This window comes from Crotalus tigris, unplaced genomic scaffold (assembly GCF_016545835.1).
Source record: "Crotalus tigris isolate CLP2741 ecotype Arizona unplaced genomic scaffold, ASM1654583v1 scf7180000023829.5930981, whole genome shotgun sequence".
NCBI lineage: Eukaryota > Metazoa > Chordata > Lepidosauria > Squamata > Viperidae > Crotalus > Crotalus tigris.
Genome location: NW_024100213.1, coordinates 2,917,077 through 2,934,137, shown reverse-complemented (window position 1 = coordinate 2,934,137; position 17,061 = coordinate 2,917,077).

The following is a 17,061-nucleotide window of genomic DNA, read 5'->3' as shown; positions in this document are numbered from 1 at the left end:
CAGCGAGAAGAAATTATTGCATGATCCGAACTGACAACTTTCTCCAGACATAACATCAACATAAAAAAAGGGAAATGATGTAGATCATTTCCAAATAAAGCCTCCTTGGAATGTTTGTGATATATTTACTATCTTTTTTATTATAACCTTCCACACTTTCTTAATATTGTCTTCTGTACTCTCAACGGTTTTCCCAGTTGCAATGTATGACTGTGAAAGTTGGACCATAAGAAAGGCTGAGCGCCAAAGAATTGAGGCCTTTGAACTATGGTGCTGGAGAAGACTCCTGCGAGTCCCTTGGACTGCAAGGCGTTCAAACCGGTCAGTCCTAGACGAGATCAACCCCGACTGCTCTTTAGAAGGCCAGATCCTGAAGTTGAAACTCAAATACTTTGGCCACCTAATGAGAAGGAAGGACTCACTGGAGAAGAGCCTAATGCTGGGAAAGATTGAGGGCAATAGAAGAAGGGGACGACAGAGAATGAGATGGCTGGATGGAGTCACTGAAGCAGTAGGTGTGAACTTAAATGGACTCCAGAAGATGGTAGAGGACAGGAAGACCTGGAGGAACATTGTCCATGGGGTCGCGATGGGTCGGACACGACTTCGCAATTAACAACAACAACAACAAATACTCTCGATATTCCTGTCCCCCACATAGATTTATATTTTAACAGTGTTAGCATCCCCTACCCCTACTCCAAGAGAGAGAGGCAGAGATAATGTTGATGAAGGAATGCAAGATAAATGGGACAGTAAATGAAATCTTAGTCCTGGAATGTAGTAAGTATAAGAAACAGATTTAAAATAACTCTGCTTTGATTCTGCATCGTGTCACAGAGGATGGAGAGAAATTCTGATGGGCTTTCAAAATTAATATCATTCCTTCAAGGTAAGTCAGGTGAGGACTACTGAAATTATTGTTTTAGCATATAATAATAGATCTCTGAAAGCTCAACACAATCAAGGTTATTTTAAATCTATTATGTTTACTATGTTCTCAGGCTGAGATTTCATTTACTATCCCTTTTATCTGCTAATGATCTTGCATTATATTTTACATTATTATCATTATCTCTGCTCCCCTTACACCCTCTACCTGAATTTTATTATGCAGTTACTTCAGTTAAATTAAAATTATTTCAAGTTAAGAATCCTGGATTATTTCTCAGATCTCCCCTTTGAAGCCAGAGAGAAGCTCCTTCAATTGAGGGAAAGATTTAATCTGCCAATCCTTGCAGACTCAATCACAGCTTTTTCTTCTTAGAGTTTTGAATTTCAACATCAGGCAGAGAAAAAGGAGGTGAAGAAAAATCACTGGACTTGCCTGGATAGACTGAAAACTACTGAAGATTTTACAGGATCCAATGATCTCATATTCTTCAATTTTATCAAGGTTAGAAGAGAGGAATGTATGTACCCCTCAATATGAACTAAAACAAGGAAGGTAGGATTGTTCTACTACAAACTGATAGTTTAAGTTGATACAATGACAAAATTATTCCATAAATAGCCATAAGTAGAGCTTCCTAAGTGGCTTCTGGTCACAGTTAGCAGAATAGTTTTTAGGAGACACTAGATTTTATCACCATCTGTGTATTGCTGTCCATTGTGTTTGACAAACATGTGTTTGTCAAAAACAGATCATGCCAGACAAATCTTATTGCATTCTTTGACCAAGTGACAAAATTAGTGGACCAGAGGAATGCTGTGGATATAATTTATTTGGACTTCAGTAAGGCATTTGACAAAGTAGATCACAACCTACTATTTGATAAGATAGAAAAATGTGGGTTAGACAGCATCACCACCAGATGGATCTGTAGTTGGCAGACCAGCCATACTCAGCGTGTGGTCTTCAATGGAACCACATCTACATGGATGGAAGTGTGTAGTGGGGTGCCCCAGGGCTCTGTTCTGGGCCCAATGCTCTTCAACATCTTCATCAACGATCTGGACGAGGGGATAGATGGGGAACACCAAGCTGGCAGGAATAGCCAACACTCCAGAAGACAGGCTTAGGATATAGGAGGATCTGGACAGACTTCTGGTGCTATCTAACAAAATGAAATTCAATGGTGAAAAAAGTAAGGTTCTACATTTAGGCAAGAAAAACCAAATGTACAGGTATAGTATAGGGGATACCTTGCTCAATAGTAGTAACTGTGAGAGGGATCTCGGAGTCCTAGTGGACAATCATTTAAATATGAGCCAGCATTGAGCTGCAGCTGCCAAAAAAGCCAACACAGTGCTAGGCTGCATTAACAGAGGGATAGAATCAAGATCACGTGAAGTATTAATACCACTTTACAATGCCTTGGTAAGGCCACACTTGGAATACTGCATCCAGTTTTGGTCACCACGATGTAAAGATGTTGAGACTCTAGAAAGAGTACATTGAAGAGCAACAAAGATGATTAGGTGACTGGAGGCTAAAACATATAAGGAACGGTTGCTGGAATTGGGTATGTTTAGTTTAACGAAGAGAAGGATGAGGGATGTTCAATGTTCCAATATCTCAGGGGCTGCCACAAAGAAGAGGGAGTCAAGCTATTCTCCAAAGCGCCTGAAGGCAGGACAAGAAGCAATGGGTGGAAACTAACCAAAGAGAGAAGCAACCTAGAACTAAGGAGAAACATCCTGACAGTTAGAACAATTAACCAGTGGAACAACCTGCCTCCAGAAGCGGTGAATGCTCCAATACTGGAAGTTTTCAAGAAGATACTGGACAGCCATTTGTCTGAAATGGTATAGGGTTTCCTGCCTGAGCAGGGGGTTGGACTAGATGACCTCCAAGGTCCCTTCCAACTTTATCATCATCATTATTGTTGTTGTATATTAATATATATACCATTTGCATTTATGTAAACTAATTGGATATGTGATGGAATCATATTGTAATTAGCCATAATAAAATGGCATTGAAAATAATGAGTTTACCAGCAAATATGTTCCTTCTATCTGGTCTCAACAGATCTACATTGGAAATGGATTTATGACTGGCTGGCCTTGGTAACCATGGGCAGTTAAGGCTACAAGTTCTATAGAAGTTGTCTGGAAGTAGGCTAGTATGGTTTATATGAATTTATGTCTTTAGAAGGATCCCTAGTTTTTATCTTAGATGTTTACTGTTCAAAGGTTGCAGATTAAGACTGTTTTTCATTAACCAGGCTGGTGCAGAATGATACACTGCTTTTGTTAATGTTATCTGCCTATTTTACATAATCTTTTAGTGAATAGAATAGAGCTGGAAGGGACCTTGGAGGTCTTCTAGTCCAGCCCCCTGCTCAAGCAGGAGAACCTATACCATTTCAGACAAGTGACTGTCTAGCCTCTTTTTAAAAATCTCCAGTGATGGAGTGCCCACAATTTCTGGGGGCAAGCTATTCCACTGGTTAATTGTCCTCACTGTCAGGAAGTTTCTCCTTAACTCCAAGTTGCTTCTCTCTTTGATCAGTTTCCAACCATTCTTTTTGTCCTGCCCTCTGGTGCTTTGGTGAATAACGTGACCCCATCTTCTTTGAGCCAGCTAAGAAATTTTATAAATTATATATCAAAACAAAACAGACAGGTAAGAACATCAGCTTGTTCTTTGTGTGCCACCATTTTTGAGAATTGCCAGCAAAAGTTGAGGGATCTAAGGAATAGCTTGACTGTGTGGTATGTGTGTGTCATGATTAGAATTGATTCTGAAAGTCTTTCCACAATTCCTCAAGGAGGTTGGGTACATGAAGAAAGAGCTAGCTTTACTCTGGTTTCAATCATTTTTATTAAAATGAAATATTTTTATTTTAAGTACTAGGCTAGGCCATCTTGAGAGTTCAGTTAGTACTGAAAGGCTTTAAACAAAATCATAACCTCATTGGATTTTCCTTATTTTAAAGCAAAGTTAAACAAAGCTACTCCAGTAATATTAGGATCTCGTTGCAGATCTTGTTACGATAAAGCTCTGCCACTAGATAACTCAATGCCAAGTGTTTTTTAGTCCTAACCAATGTTAGATAAATTGCATATCCTGTCCCAATTCGCCTTGTTTTATTGCTCTGAGTACTTCCTTAAATAGGTAACAACTAGTAGCCTTCCCATAATTTCCCCAGCACAATGGTTAACTTGTTTGGACAAGTGTTTCACAATTTCTTTCATCTTTGTCAGAGTGTTATCTTTATCAATGCTTTTTATCTTCTGCTTATTTGCTTTAGTAGCCTGATTTTCAAAGCACTTATCTATACATGGATCTTCACAAAAGAAACCCATGTTCAATTTCATTATTATAATTAACCTTACTCCCCCCCCATCCCACTCAATATCTGAAAAGGTTGATTTTATCTGTATAGATTTTTTTTTTTTTGCAATCTGCTTCTTCTTTGCTTTAAAAATGGACAATACAGATACAAGCTCTTAGTCTTAAAATAACTACCTTGTAATTGGAAGGTGAAGGATATATAAGACTTAAAATGTGACACATGTCAAATCTTGATAAAAAAGCAACCTATTGATCAATATTAATCTTTGATAATATAAATGTATAGATTATATGGAATGTGCTCACAATTTTTTTTTTTTTTTGCTGTTCATTAGCTTGATTATACAGGTACTCCTCGATTTATAACCACAGCGAGACTAAAATTTCTGTTGTTAAGCGAGATAGTTAAGTGAATTTTGCCCCATTTTACAACCTTTCTTGCCACAGTTGTTAAGTGAATCCCTGCATTTGTTAAATTAGTAACCTGGTTGTTAAGCAAATCTGAGTTTCCTATTGACTTTGCTTGTCAGAAAGTTGCAAAAGGACCCTGGGATATTGTGACTGTTATAAATATGAGCCAAGAGTCCGAATTTTGATCATGTGACCATGGGGATGCTGCAACAGTCGTAAGTGTGAAAAATGGTCATAAGTCACTTTTTTCAGTGCCATTGTAACTTTGAATGGACACTAAATGAACTATTGTAAGTCAAGGACTACCCATAATCTAGTCCCTTAAAAATAAGAAAAACCACTTAGAATTACTCTAGTGATTGAAGTAGTAGGTTTGGTGGTTAAGGTATCAGGCTATAAAAACCAGGAATCCATGGCTGGGTGATCTTGGGCTATTCACTCTCTTTCAGCTCAACCCATCTCACAGAATGGTTGCTATGGGGAAAATAGGAGGAGAAAATAAGTGTGTTGGATATGTTCATCACCTTGAATTATTTGTAAAAATATTAAAAGCAGGATATAAAAAATAAATAATATCTTTGTTTTTCAATGTTTATTTTATATGTTTATTTATACTAACTACATACTGCAGAACTGCTCCTTGAATAGCTAGCAAGATTGTTAAATAAATTCCAGGATTGGCAGTCTGTGCTTTAGATAGCATATGACATAGTATACTATTTTCTTAGTGAATATTACTTTGGAAATAATGTGAAATCAGATGCTGATTTCATATCAGCATCAAACAACATATGAAATATAAAGCTCTAAAATGATGACTTCATACACCACCAAAAAGAACTGTGTAGACATAGACACACTAAAGACTAAGATCTTTGCTATTAAAAAAGGTACGTTTGTGTGTGAGAGAAAGTCTGTTTGAAGAATATCATTTTCCTTAATTTTCATCAGGTATTAAAAAAGAGTATATCAACAAATATGCCAATCTGTGTCACAGCACTTCACTAGTGTTCACTGAACTCAGAAGCTAACTAGATCTGGAATGGGAGACCTCCCAGATCCATAGGTCAAAAACATACCAGAAGATGATGATGACAATTTAATGTGGAAATAAAATCAATCTCATTTATTTATTATTTATTTATTTATGAGACTTATATACCACTTTAAGTGCAAGCACTCTCTAAGCGGTGTACACCAGTAAGCAATGTATATATATATTTACATTGCCCCCAACAATCTGGGTCCTCATTTTACCTACCCCGGAAGGATGGAAGGCTGAGTCAACCTTGAGCTGGTGAGATTTGAACCGCTGACCTGCTGAACACAGTCAGCTAAAGTGGCCTGCAGTACTGCACTCTAACTGCTGCGCCACCTCGGCTCTCTTCTAGACTTTGGGAAAACTTTGAATGTCCAGTTCAAGTTAAACAGTAAAAATTGATGGGAAGGTGGAATTTAGTTGTTTGTTTTTTGATTGGAAGTGGAATCATATTGGTTGATATTTAATTAATTGATTAACTTTGTCTTTATGTGACAGCTAATTTAGTCTAGTAGTTGAGTTGCTGGACTACAAGTGAGGAGTGGGGAAACCTGAGTTCCAGTGCCTAGATGCTTAAGACAGCATTGGAATGTAGGTCTCCCCACTCCAGGAATAAAATTGCCAGGTGTTCAATCCTGACCGGCTCAAGGTTGACTCAGCCTTCCATCCTTCTGAGGTCAGTAAAGTGAGAACCCAGATTGTTGGGGGCAATAGGCTGACTCTGTAAAACCATTTAGGGCTGTAAAGCACTATGAAGTGGTATATAAGCCTCAGTGATATTGCTATTACTAATTAATCTTGAAAGTTTTGATAGTGAACCATTCAAGCTTTTATGAAAACAGATTCAATACTTAATTCTCATTCTTTCTTCCTTCTCATCCAAATTGAAATGTTACTTTTTGCTGCACAACAGTGGTGGTGCTAACGGTAGTGAGATAAGATAAGATAACCTTTATTGTCATTTTTACTGTGCACACACTGGCACACTTTAAAAATGAAATTTTGTTTCCTGTTCTCAAAGTGGTACATGTACTTAACACACATATAAACATGCTATAACATTTTCAAATACCCAACCAATTGGGTGTTCGTTAACAATGAGCAAAAGACAGTGGTATCAAAGTAGTATAGTAAGCAACCCCTAATTTTAAATTTGTTCCTTCCTGGAAGTAATTGAAACTGATTAATATTTGCATATCCATTCTTAACTTCCTTCTCAGAATGATTTCTTCCAGAACTCTATACTGTTGGGGTTTTCCTGATCACAATTGCCGTTTGGCTTGCCACCTATTATGGCAATTACTGACTCCACAGGTTCTATATAGCAGGAGTAGGGCAGTTCACAACATTTTGGCAACTACCCGATTATCCCCAGATCAAAAATACCCGTTTCTGACTTCAACTTTCCCTTTTACAGAAAATGATGGGCAAAATAAGTGCATTAAATCTTCACCAAGCTGAAAATAATTATTTTGACTTTTAATTCTCTCTCCTCCCAACCCAAAAAAGGGCCTTGCCCACATCATGATGACATTTGCACTAGTTGCATACACTCTGTCCCTTAAAGACCAGAAGCATTGTGGGCAAGCTTCTCAGCTGCATAATATTCTACCAGCCCTTCCTGTACAGTAGAGTGTCTCTAAACAGCTCCTTCTCCCATCCCCAAACAGTTGCATTACCAGAGCCATCTTCCAAAGAGCGAACCTTATTAGACTCAGTAGAACTTACTTTATAAATGTATATGCATTAGATTGCATTGCAATGCAATAGCAACCCTGCTTCTGCTAGATTTGAAGAAACATAATACTTCTCAACAGATGGATTTTGCCTGTATGGCTGCCTTCATAGAAGCTTCCCCAGACAAATCAAATGTACAATTAATTATTTTGTGTTATTCTTTTCTCTCTCTACCTCCCTACCAAGCACAGGGTATAGACCCTTTCTCCCTCCAATTTCTTCTCTTCACTTCATCACCCCCTTGAATATTTCTCCAGGTCTTCCTGTTTGTCAGATTTCTGGAATCAGGTTTACAAAATGTTTCCTTTCATACGTTCCCTCTTCGATGAGTCCCAGTGGATCAGTTCTCTGAAATGTTCCGTTAACTTCCTGTCATGAAGTTCAACAAGTGATTTTGTAGATGAGAATTTGATTCCCTTGGCTCAAACTGCCAAACCATTTTGAGTAGGAAAAACAAAATAAAAAAACCTAAACCAGGAAATAACTTTTCTAATTGCAGCACCATTTCCTTAAGGCAGCTGACCCTGGCACTGAATTCATAGCATTTTCTGGTTGTTACTTTATTCCCCCCCCCCAAAGTTATTATCAATGAATAAATATAGAATTTCCTGTATTAGTTGAATTTTTATTTCAACTAAAATGAAGCGAAGATCTCCTTGTTCTATTGCACATTACTTACTTCATTTCTGAACTACTGAATAAAACCAGTAGTTTTTATAGAATAATTTCCTTTATCTTTGGTACTTGTATATGCAGCAGCTGAAAATTCTTCAGTACGAAGCTTTTAAACATTTAAAAAATTAAAATTAGAAGAGAAATTCTGAAGTTAACTCTGTTACTTTGGAAGAATCTTGTAATAGCTTAAGGACCAACTAGTTTTACAGCACAGAACCTACATAGATAAGAGATTCCACATCCAAAATAAGCCTCTCTCTTTTGGTATGGTATGGTATGGTATGGGATGGGATGGGTTGGAATAGAACAGAACAGAACAGAACAGGAATAGAATAGAATAGAATAGAATAGAATAGAATAGAATAGAATAGAATAGAATAGAATAGAATAGAATAGAATAGAATACTTTATTGGTCAAGTGTGACTGGACACACAAAGAATTTGTCTCTACTGCATACACTCTCAGTATATACAAGCAACAAAGTAATATAATCCTAAGATACCAACAGGAGAAGGTAGTAGAAGATAGAAGGTCTCTTTCTTTCACCAATTTTATTACTGTGCAAGTAAAATGATCAGCTCTCAGACCATATTCCATAAATCTGATGCAATCCATATAATCACAAATTGTACTTTTGCAAGGCCTCACAGCAAAATGGTACTATGGCTGGAGCAACACTCATTGCTTAAAACAAGGATTTCATGTTTGAAGGTATGCTCAAAAGGAGAAAGCCAGACCTTAGTGAAATGGTAAGCCCCCAAATATGGCATCCTCTGATTATGGGAGGACCTATTTAGTCTGCCAAAATAAGCCCAATCTGGTAGTACCCTTAATCAACACAGTCAATAAGGAGGGATGCTGTAAATTAGAACCAAGTTTTCCATTCCAATCTATAGTCCATTTGAATCATATTAGATTACTCTAGATTGAAAGTTTTTCCTACTCTATAATGAAGCTATGTTGTGCACATGCTTAGTTTAACTTTGAAGTTCGAATGTTGCCCATACAATCATCTTTGCTAAAGGTTTCATTTTGTGAAGGAAACAGGTAGATTCTATTATAAATACAGTACCTATTACTTTAGTGAGACTGCATGTTTTTAAGGTTGATATTATTTCAATTTTTTAAAATTCCCCTTGTTCTAAAAAGAAATTACCAGGCTGCACTAGAGAAAATTAGAATAAATTTACAGCAAACTAGGAGATCAATGTTTTTTTACGCAGAAAATCTGCTTATATTCTTTTCATATTCCATTGGAAGGAAGTAAAAGAAAAGACCTCAGTGTCACAATATGAAAAGCTCAGATACACTGAAGAAGATCAGTATTTCTTAATGTGTGGTCTGAAGACTCTTGGGGGGGGGGGTCCCTCAAGACCCAGAGCAATCTATGAAATCAAAATTATTTGTCAGATATTAAACATTTAAAATAATTTTTAAATTAAACATTTAAAATAATTTCACTCTTTATTTAAAACTAAGATGTTTATTTGTTAACAGCTCATGAGTTCAATATTGTTATTTTTATATTATTCACTAATATTCTATGAATGGGTCAATTTTAATTTTAATACAATAAATATTAATAAATATAACCATACAAATAAAATCTCCTTTGGGGTCCTTCATAATTTTTAAAAATGGAAAGGGATCCTGAAAGCAAAAAAAAAAAAGAAAAAAAGAAAGAAAGAAAGAAAGAAAGAAAAGAAAGAAAGAAAAAGAAAAAGAAAAAAAGAAAAAAAATAAAGAAATATTGAGGTAGACAATGCCAGTTGTCTGGTTTATTATATACTAGGTTCATATGTTCAGTCATAGAAGGGGTATATCTTGATATCTGACCTCCACAAAATGATTTCTGGGAAGTTGGAAAACTGAAATATTATGATAGTCCAACTTGTGGAGTCTAGCGTATTGCAAGACAGAGGAAATTTGGACTCTCTAAGTCCATTATCTTGAATGTTACAAGAACAGTCAAAGACAGAACTTCAGAACAGAATTAGTGAGTTGGAATAAGAACCAACTTCACTGGAATGAGCAAAATCACAGAAGCTTAAAATATGAATCAAGAGCTGTATTCTTGTGGCTGACAGAAAGAATGGCTCCTAATGAATCTGGGAGGTTCATTTCTACTGTTTTAAATTGAAAGAATGCTATAAGCTTTTCTCCATGGTGTGAAGTAAACTTACTGTCCTCCAAGGGAATGTATGAAATGGCAGAATGAAAGCTATTGAATGTTACATGTGGGTAACATGGCCTCACAGCTGGGAATTGTTTCCACAGTCTTAGGCGAGGAATGCAGATCTTACTGTCAAACAATACTATAGCATATATTCCTCTTTCTTGGGGGAAAAAAACCCCCATTTCATGGTGTTCCCAGGAACAACTGTGCAACACAGCTGAGGATACATAATTTGGACCAGAGAGAGTGCATCAAATGACCTTAGCATGGAGAAGCTCCCTTCTTGGTAGCATCTATATAACTCTATAAAAACTACTAGGCTGAACAAAAAGTGACCAACTTTGCTTCTAGCAAGTTACCCCTTCGTTTTGTTTTCCAATTTTAAGTCAGTCTTCTACTTTGCTCAGTCAACTTTAACATCTTTTTTCTTGGCTCATTTATCTTCTCATTACAAGTATGCATAAAAAAAGGGTGAAAAGGGCCATAAACGGAAAAAAAAATTTTTTTTTGCTTACTAAGCAAAAAACTAGCTTTTGAGTGAAGTTATTAATAGTTAGAGGAGCTTAAAAAGCATAGAAAATTAAGCATATAATTGTATACATTTTTTAATGTAATTTCCAAACAAAGCTCTTGGTGGTACAAGGTTTGTTCCAGAATAAAAAAAAAAGTAAGATTGTCACATAGTTGTATCATTGACAGAGAATGAACATCCTTTAAGCTGTGTAATATTAGTCTCAAAATCTTTTAAGTGAAAAATTCAAGAGATTAGCTACTGAGCAATTAACTGCCTTAGGGCTATAATGGCTCAGAGAATCATTTACATCCAGAGTGAGATACTTATTTATAGAAAACTCAGTAAACTGCCAATTAAAAGTCTGTTTTCAATTACAGCAACTAATACTGAAATACTATGATACAACAACTGGGAAATTCCAAAAATAGAGGCAAATTAAAATAGAAGATTAACGAGCAAATGGAATGCTTGGGAAAATGGATGCTCCTCTACATTTTCCAGAAGATGGTTAACAGAGAAATGAGACAGGAATCCCCTGAGGGGAATTTCCAAGCCACCTCACAACTATTAGAAAGTCCCTCTTTCAAACTCCAATTGGACACCTTTTTAGAACTTCCCATGCATGTGAGTGGCCCTATATTGGAAAGAGGAAGCTGTGGGGAAACTTTATAAATACTAAGATTAGTCTACATTATACAACTAAAGTAAGCTTTAATTTAAAAGCTAGGGAGCTGCTAATTTGCAAAGATGCTGAAGACCCTGTGAAATATCTGTTTAAACCACTTTTTCCAAAACTCTTTTGAAAAAGCCATGGTAGTTACCTGAACTGTATGTTTTTATTATGCCTGAAGCCAACTGTCAACACACCTTATGGTCTGCAAAGATTGCTTTTAGGACCATCCCTATCAGAATCTGTAAAGGTAAGCTGAAGACATTTCCAAGACAACATCTGGAACAGATGTTTGCAAATCTGGGATAGGCTGTAGTTCTGGTCTTCTGAGATGCCAGAGGGGATCAGAAAATAAATCCATAGTAATTAGGATACTGGAATTTGAAAAGTGGTCAAGGGAATCCACTAATGGTCCCCAGCAGATTACTTTCACACCCACCCACCCATCCTGCACTTCTATAAAATCATAGGTTTTGCTGAGTCCTGAAAATAACAATCAGATCATCTGCATTTAGAGACCTCAATGTTCTAAAATATCATTGACAAAACTAGCATCTCCCAATATCTCCATAAAGCTTCAGTTCCCTCTTTTTTTTGAATATAGACTCTTTCTTTTTGCCTTTAATTTGAATTACAAACGTTTCAGTATATAGTTTTTACAGATCTAAATTTACTCTCTTCTAATATCGAATTCGACTCATTTCCTGCTATTCCCTTTGTTTCAAATTTCCCTCACTGTATTCCTTTTCTGATCCATGTATTTTCAGTGTGTGAAGATTGTTATTCTGTGATAAATCTAACATACGACATGAACTCAGCAGTGAGAAAGATACTCAAACACATCACTAAGAAGTCTATACTGAGAACTTGTATCAGATTGCAGACATTTTTTTAAAAAATTGTCCCTTCTGACAATGGCTAATATGAAAATGTAGCCATATGAAAGGTGGTTATTACGGAAGAATGGAGAAATCTATATCATCCAAAAAAAGCGAATGATTATTGAACTAGATTCTGCTGAACTCTTGAAAATGTGCACAAGGCTAGGAAATTGCTATCTGTAATTTTTCCCTTATATTTCCTGTCTGGTATACAGATGATTATTATGCTCATTACCACAGTAATATTATAGTTTGAAAAATTGTTATATATATATATATATATATATATATATATATATATATATATATATATATATATATATATATATATAACAATTATTCCAATTATTCCATTTTTGGAATAATTTTTCAACCAATAAATGACAACCAAATTATCCGGTAAGAGTGAAAAATAAACTGTTAATTTCATTCCTGTCAATTCCTGTCACATGTCTCTAGTATCTTAAACCACTTACAATAACTTTCAGTGATGCATATTTTTACTCTCAAACTTTTCCTGAACTGCTGTATGTTTATGCAGAAAACAGGCAGGCTAAACTGTTTATAATTCTACTTCTTCCTTCCTTCTGTTGCCGAACGAAATCTGTGCTATATTTTTATAGTCTGCAGAGAAGTATAAATTCCACAGAATAAAATGTAATGGAGAACTATCCTAACCTCTCCAATGTAGTTAATTGTAGGAATATTTTCTCATATTGCCAAAGATTGTAACCAAACCTGTTTTGCATTTGCTGGATACATATGCAGTGCTTTTTTTCTAAAAAAAAAAAAAAAAAAAAAAAGGTGCTGGAACTCACACACGTCATACAACCTGCCTTGCCTACCCTACAAGGTTCCATCCAAAAAAGATGCCGGAACTCCGTTCTGGGCGTTCTATGAGAAAAAATGCCCTGTACATATGCATTCAGATATTAGAGAGTCCACCGACTTTTGCACTCCCCAAGTGTTCAGATGCAAGTCCTGACAGAGCCTTCATTTTAAAAACACAATTTACTTTGATGAGAAAGAAATCAGGTTGCCACTCCAACTTCTTGAAAAAAATTCCCGTAATATTTTGGGAAAAATATCCAGCTTACCTTTGGAGGGACAACAAAAACATATTTATGTACTGCAGGAAGGCGCTGTTATATAGCTGGACATTCAAGATTTACAATTAGTTAGAATTTAGGGAAACCATGGGGATTTTTTTCTTCATCTTTTTGTCTACTTCTTGCAATCAACACAAAGATGCCAATAGAGAATTGGACAAAGATTGTCCAGTTCTGGCATCATTTTTCAACTTTACTGTGCAGGCCTATGAGGGATTATAAACACATTGAGATTTTCTGCCTGTGCTTAGACACCCTTAATGATGATAATAAATCATTGTATTTGACTTTTAAGCAGTTCTTTCTCTGTTTATAACTTAGTGTGGAAAGCCAGAATAATCCTAGAGGTATAAAGGAAACACTTAACTTGAAGAACCTGCTGTACTGAAATTTGATTAGTCAAATGTTTTCTTTATGATATAACTCAGAGTTGAGCAAGCTTTTCAGGGCCCAAAGTCTCTGCTCTGGCCTCTAATCCCCCAGAATCTGTGAAACTATCAAACCTCAAAACTTCTGATGATTTCAGTCCAGGATCTTTTATGTTCTTATGCATAAATCACTGAAAAGTTATTGTTTGGGACCTATTAAAATTTTGAAATATTTTGAACTCTTTGTTTTGATTTCTCTTGCTCCCCTGCCTGATTATACAGGTTATCTTCGACTTACAACAGTTCATTTAGTGACCATTCAAAGTTACAACGGCATTGAAAAAAAGTGACTTATGTCTGTTTTTCACACTTAGCATCCCCATGCTCACATGATCAAAATTTGGGCACTTGGCAACGGTTATGTATTTGTGATGGTTACACTGTCCTGGGGTCACATGATCAACATTTGCAACTTTTCCCACCAGCTTCCAACTAGGAAAATCAATGGGGAAAATCCCAATTTCACTTAATGACCACATAATTCACCTAACAACTGCAGTGGTTCACTTAATATTGGTGGCAAAAATGGTCATAGAATTGGGCAAAACTTCCTTGCTTAGCAACAGAAATTTGGGGCTTTATTGTGGTCATAAGTCAAGGATTACTTGTACTTGTATCAACTATTCCAACTTCTATCAACTGTTCCAACATATTCTATAGCTGGAGGTAAATAGCAAGATGGAGCTGTTCCCTTTTATGTACAGATGCCAACTAGATGAAAAGCTAGTCAAGGAAGATTACTACACTGGCACATTAGATCATTTAGGGAATCTGAGTTATGTGTAGAGTTCTGCACTCTAGGAGTCATTGGAAGTTTGTAGGGTACCATAATTTATTACAAAATTTCTGATGTGAGGTGATCACCATACTTTCCTTGATGATAGTACCATCTTGACAGACTTTGAACATTGGGTGCCATCTAACAAAATGAAATTCAATGGTGAAAAAAGTAAGGTTCTACATTTAGGCAAGAAAAACAAATGCAGAGGTACAGTATAGGTGGTACCTTGCTCACTAGTAGTAACTGTAAGAGAGATCTTGGAGTCCTAGTGAACAATCACTTAAATATGAGCCAGCAGTGTGCTGTAGCTGCCAAAAAAGCCAACACAGTGCTAGACTGCATTAACAGATGGATAAAATCAAGGTCATATGAAGTGTTAATACCACTTTATAACACCTTGGTAAGGCCACACTTGGAATACTGCATCCAGTTTTGGTAACCATGATGTAAAAAAGATGTTGAGACTCTAGAAAGAGTGCAAAGAAGAGAAAAAAAGATGATTAGGGGACTGTGCCACCATGGCTAGATGATTTGACATGAACCGAGGTCTCACCAGCTCAAGGTTGACTCAGCCTTCCATCCTTCTAAGGTCAGTAAAATGAGGATCCAGATTGTTGGGGGCAACATGCTGACTCTCTAAATCACTTAGAGAGGGCTGTAAAGCACTGTGAAGAGATATATAAGTCTAAGTACTATTTGGAAGAACATGTATCAGATGTAATTCAGTATGTATTTACTTAGTTATATGGGAGTAAGTTCAGTTGTATGTAACCTCCCAAGTAAATACACACACTAAAGCAAATGAGTACTGCTTTATTGCCCCAATATAGTATAGAATGTCATGAAAAATAACTTTGTAAAATATTGAGTTATGATTTATTACTGGAATTTGTTCTACTTGGTATTTCTTAATGACAAACATTTTAAAGAATATGTTAAGATAAAGATGAATTGTTAACCTATCAAGGAAAAGCCACATTGTCAGAAATATCTTTAGGGAGGAACTGTAAATCATAGAAAATATTTTGTATTAAGTAAATGAGATGACTTGATTATCCCTCAAGAAGGATTTTCATACAGTACTGTGGGGATGTGACTCTCCTTGTGGAGGTTAACATGCAATGCAGTGTTCCTTGAAGAGGCCCTTTGTCTTAAAATCTTGATGGGAGTTCTAATATCCAGAACAAAATGCACATATGCAGCTCATGAGTAAAAGCCTCTTCTGTTTATGGCATCTGCTAGTTGAACCCTACGAATTGAGAGTTGAGCTGTGCTCCTTCACAAAGGAACTCTAAAATGAGTGCCCTGCTTGAAGCGTCAGCTTTAGTACCACGTTAGGGAACTTCATCTGGTGTTTTTGTTTTTTGTTTTTTTGGTTAAAGATAGTGAATTCACCAACAAAAATAATGATCAAAAAGAGAGAACTATATTTTATTACAACCAAATTAAAACTTTAAAAGCATTTAAAGTTTCAATGTATTTCGACCATTTAGGCTTTTACTGCACGTTGGTTTGGAAAATTGAAAAAAATGTCTAGTACTCCAAATCTTACAAGGGCTGGAATAGGGAGAAAGCAGACACTTCAAACTACACTGCTGGAACCAGGTTCTGTTAGGCAAAGATCACTAGAAGAAATGGCTCAAAAAGATAGGGCAAACCCACTTAAAGACTTGCAACAAATGCTGCAATCAATGCAAGAGTTAATGTGTAAAAACCATGAAGATCTGAAAAAAGAAATAGGTGAAATAAGGAATGATACAGGTGAACTTAAAGATAAAATTAAATCTATGGATGGGAAATTTGAATCCTTCCACCACCAACTTATGAAAAATGAACAAAAACTAGTAGAAATGGAGGAAAGGATGGATAAAGAAGAGCAGAGAGTGGATGAAATGAATGAAAGGCTAGTTCAAGCCAATAAAGAATTAGAAACCACAGTTATTTCTTTGGAACTTGAGAAGGCTGCTCATTATCTACGGTTTCAAAATGTAGGAGAGATGAAAGGTGAAGACCTCCCAGTAATAATGTCAGATATTCTAGCAGGAGCGTTGGGGTCTACAAGAGAGGAGATGGCCAATGAGATAGATGAAACCTATAGAATACACACAAATTACGCAAGACGACACAATCTTCCCAGAGAAGTGCACATTAGGTTTATTAAGAAATCAGTTAGGGATGAAATTCTTTTCAGATTCAGAGATGATACACTGGAATATCGAGGTAAACAGCTGATTGTACTTAAACAAGTGCCCAAAAGAGTGAGAGACCTGTGAAGGCCTTACCAATACATAACTTCCAAACTGATAAGGAAAAATATCAATTTTAGATGGCTAACTCCGGAAGGAATTCTGGTAACATGGCAGGAGAAAAAGTTTCGCCTAGACTCAACAGAAAAA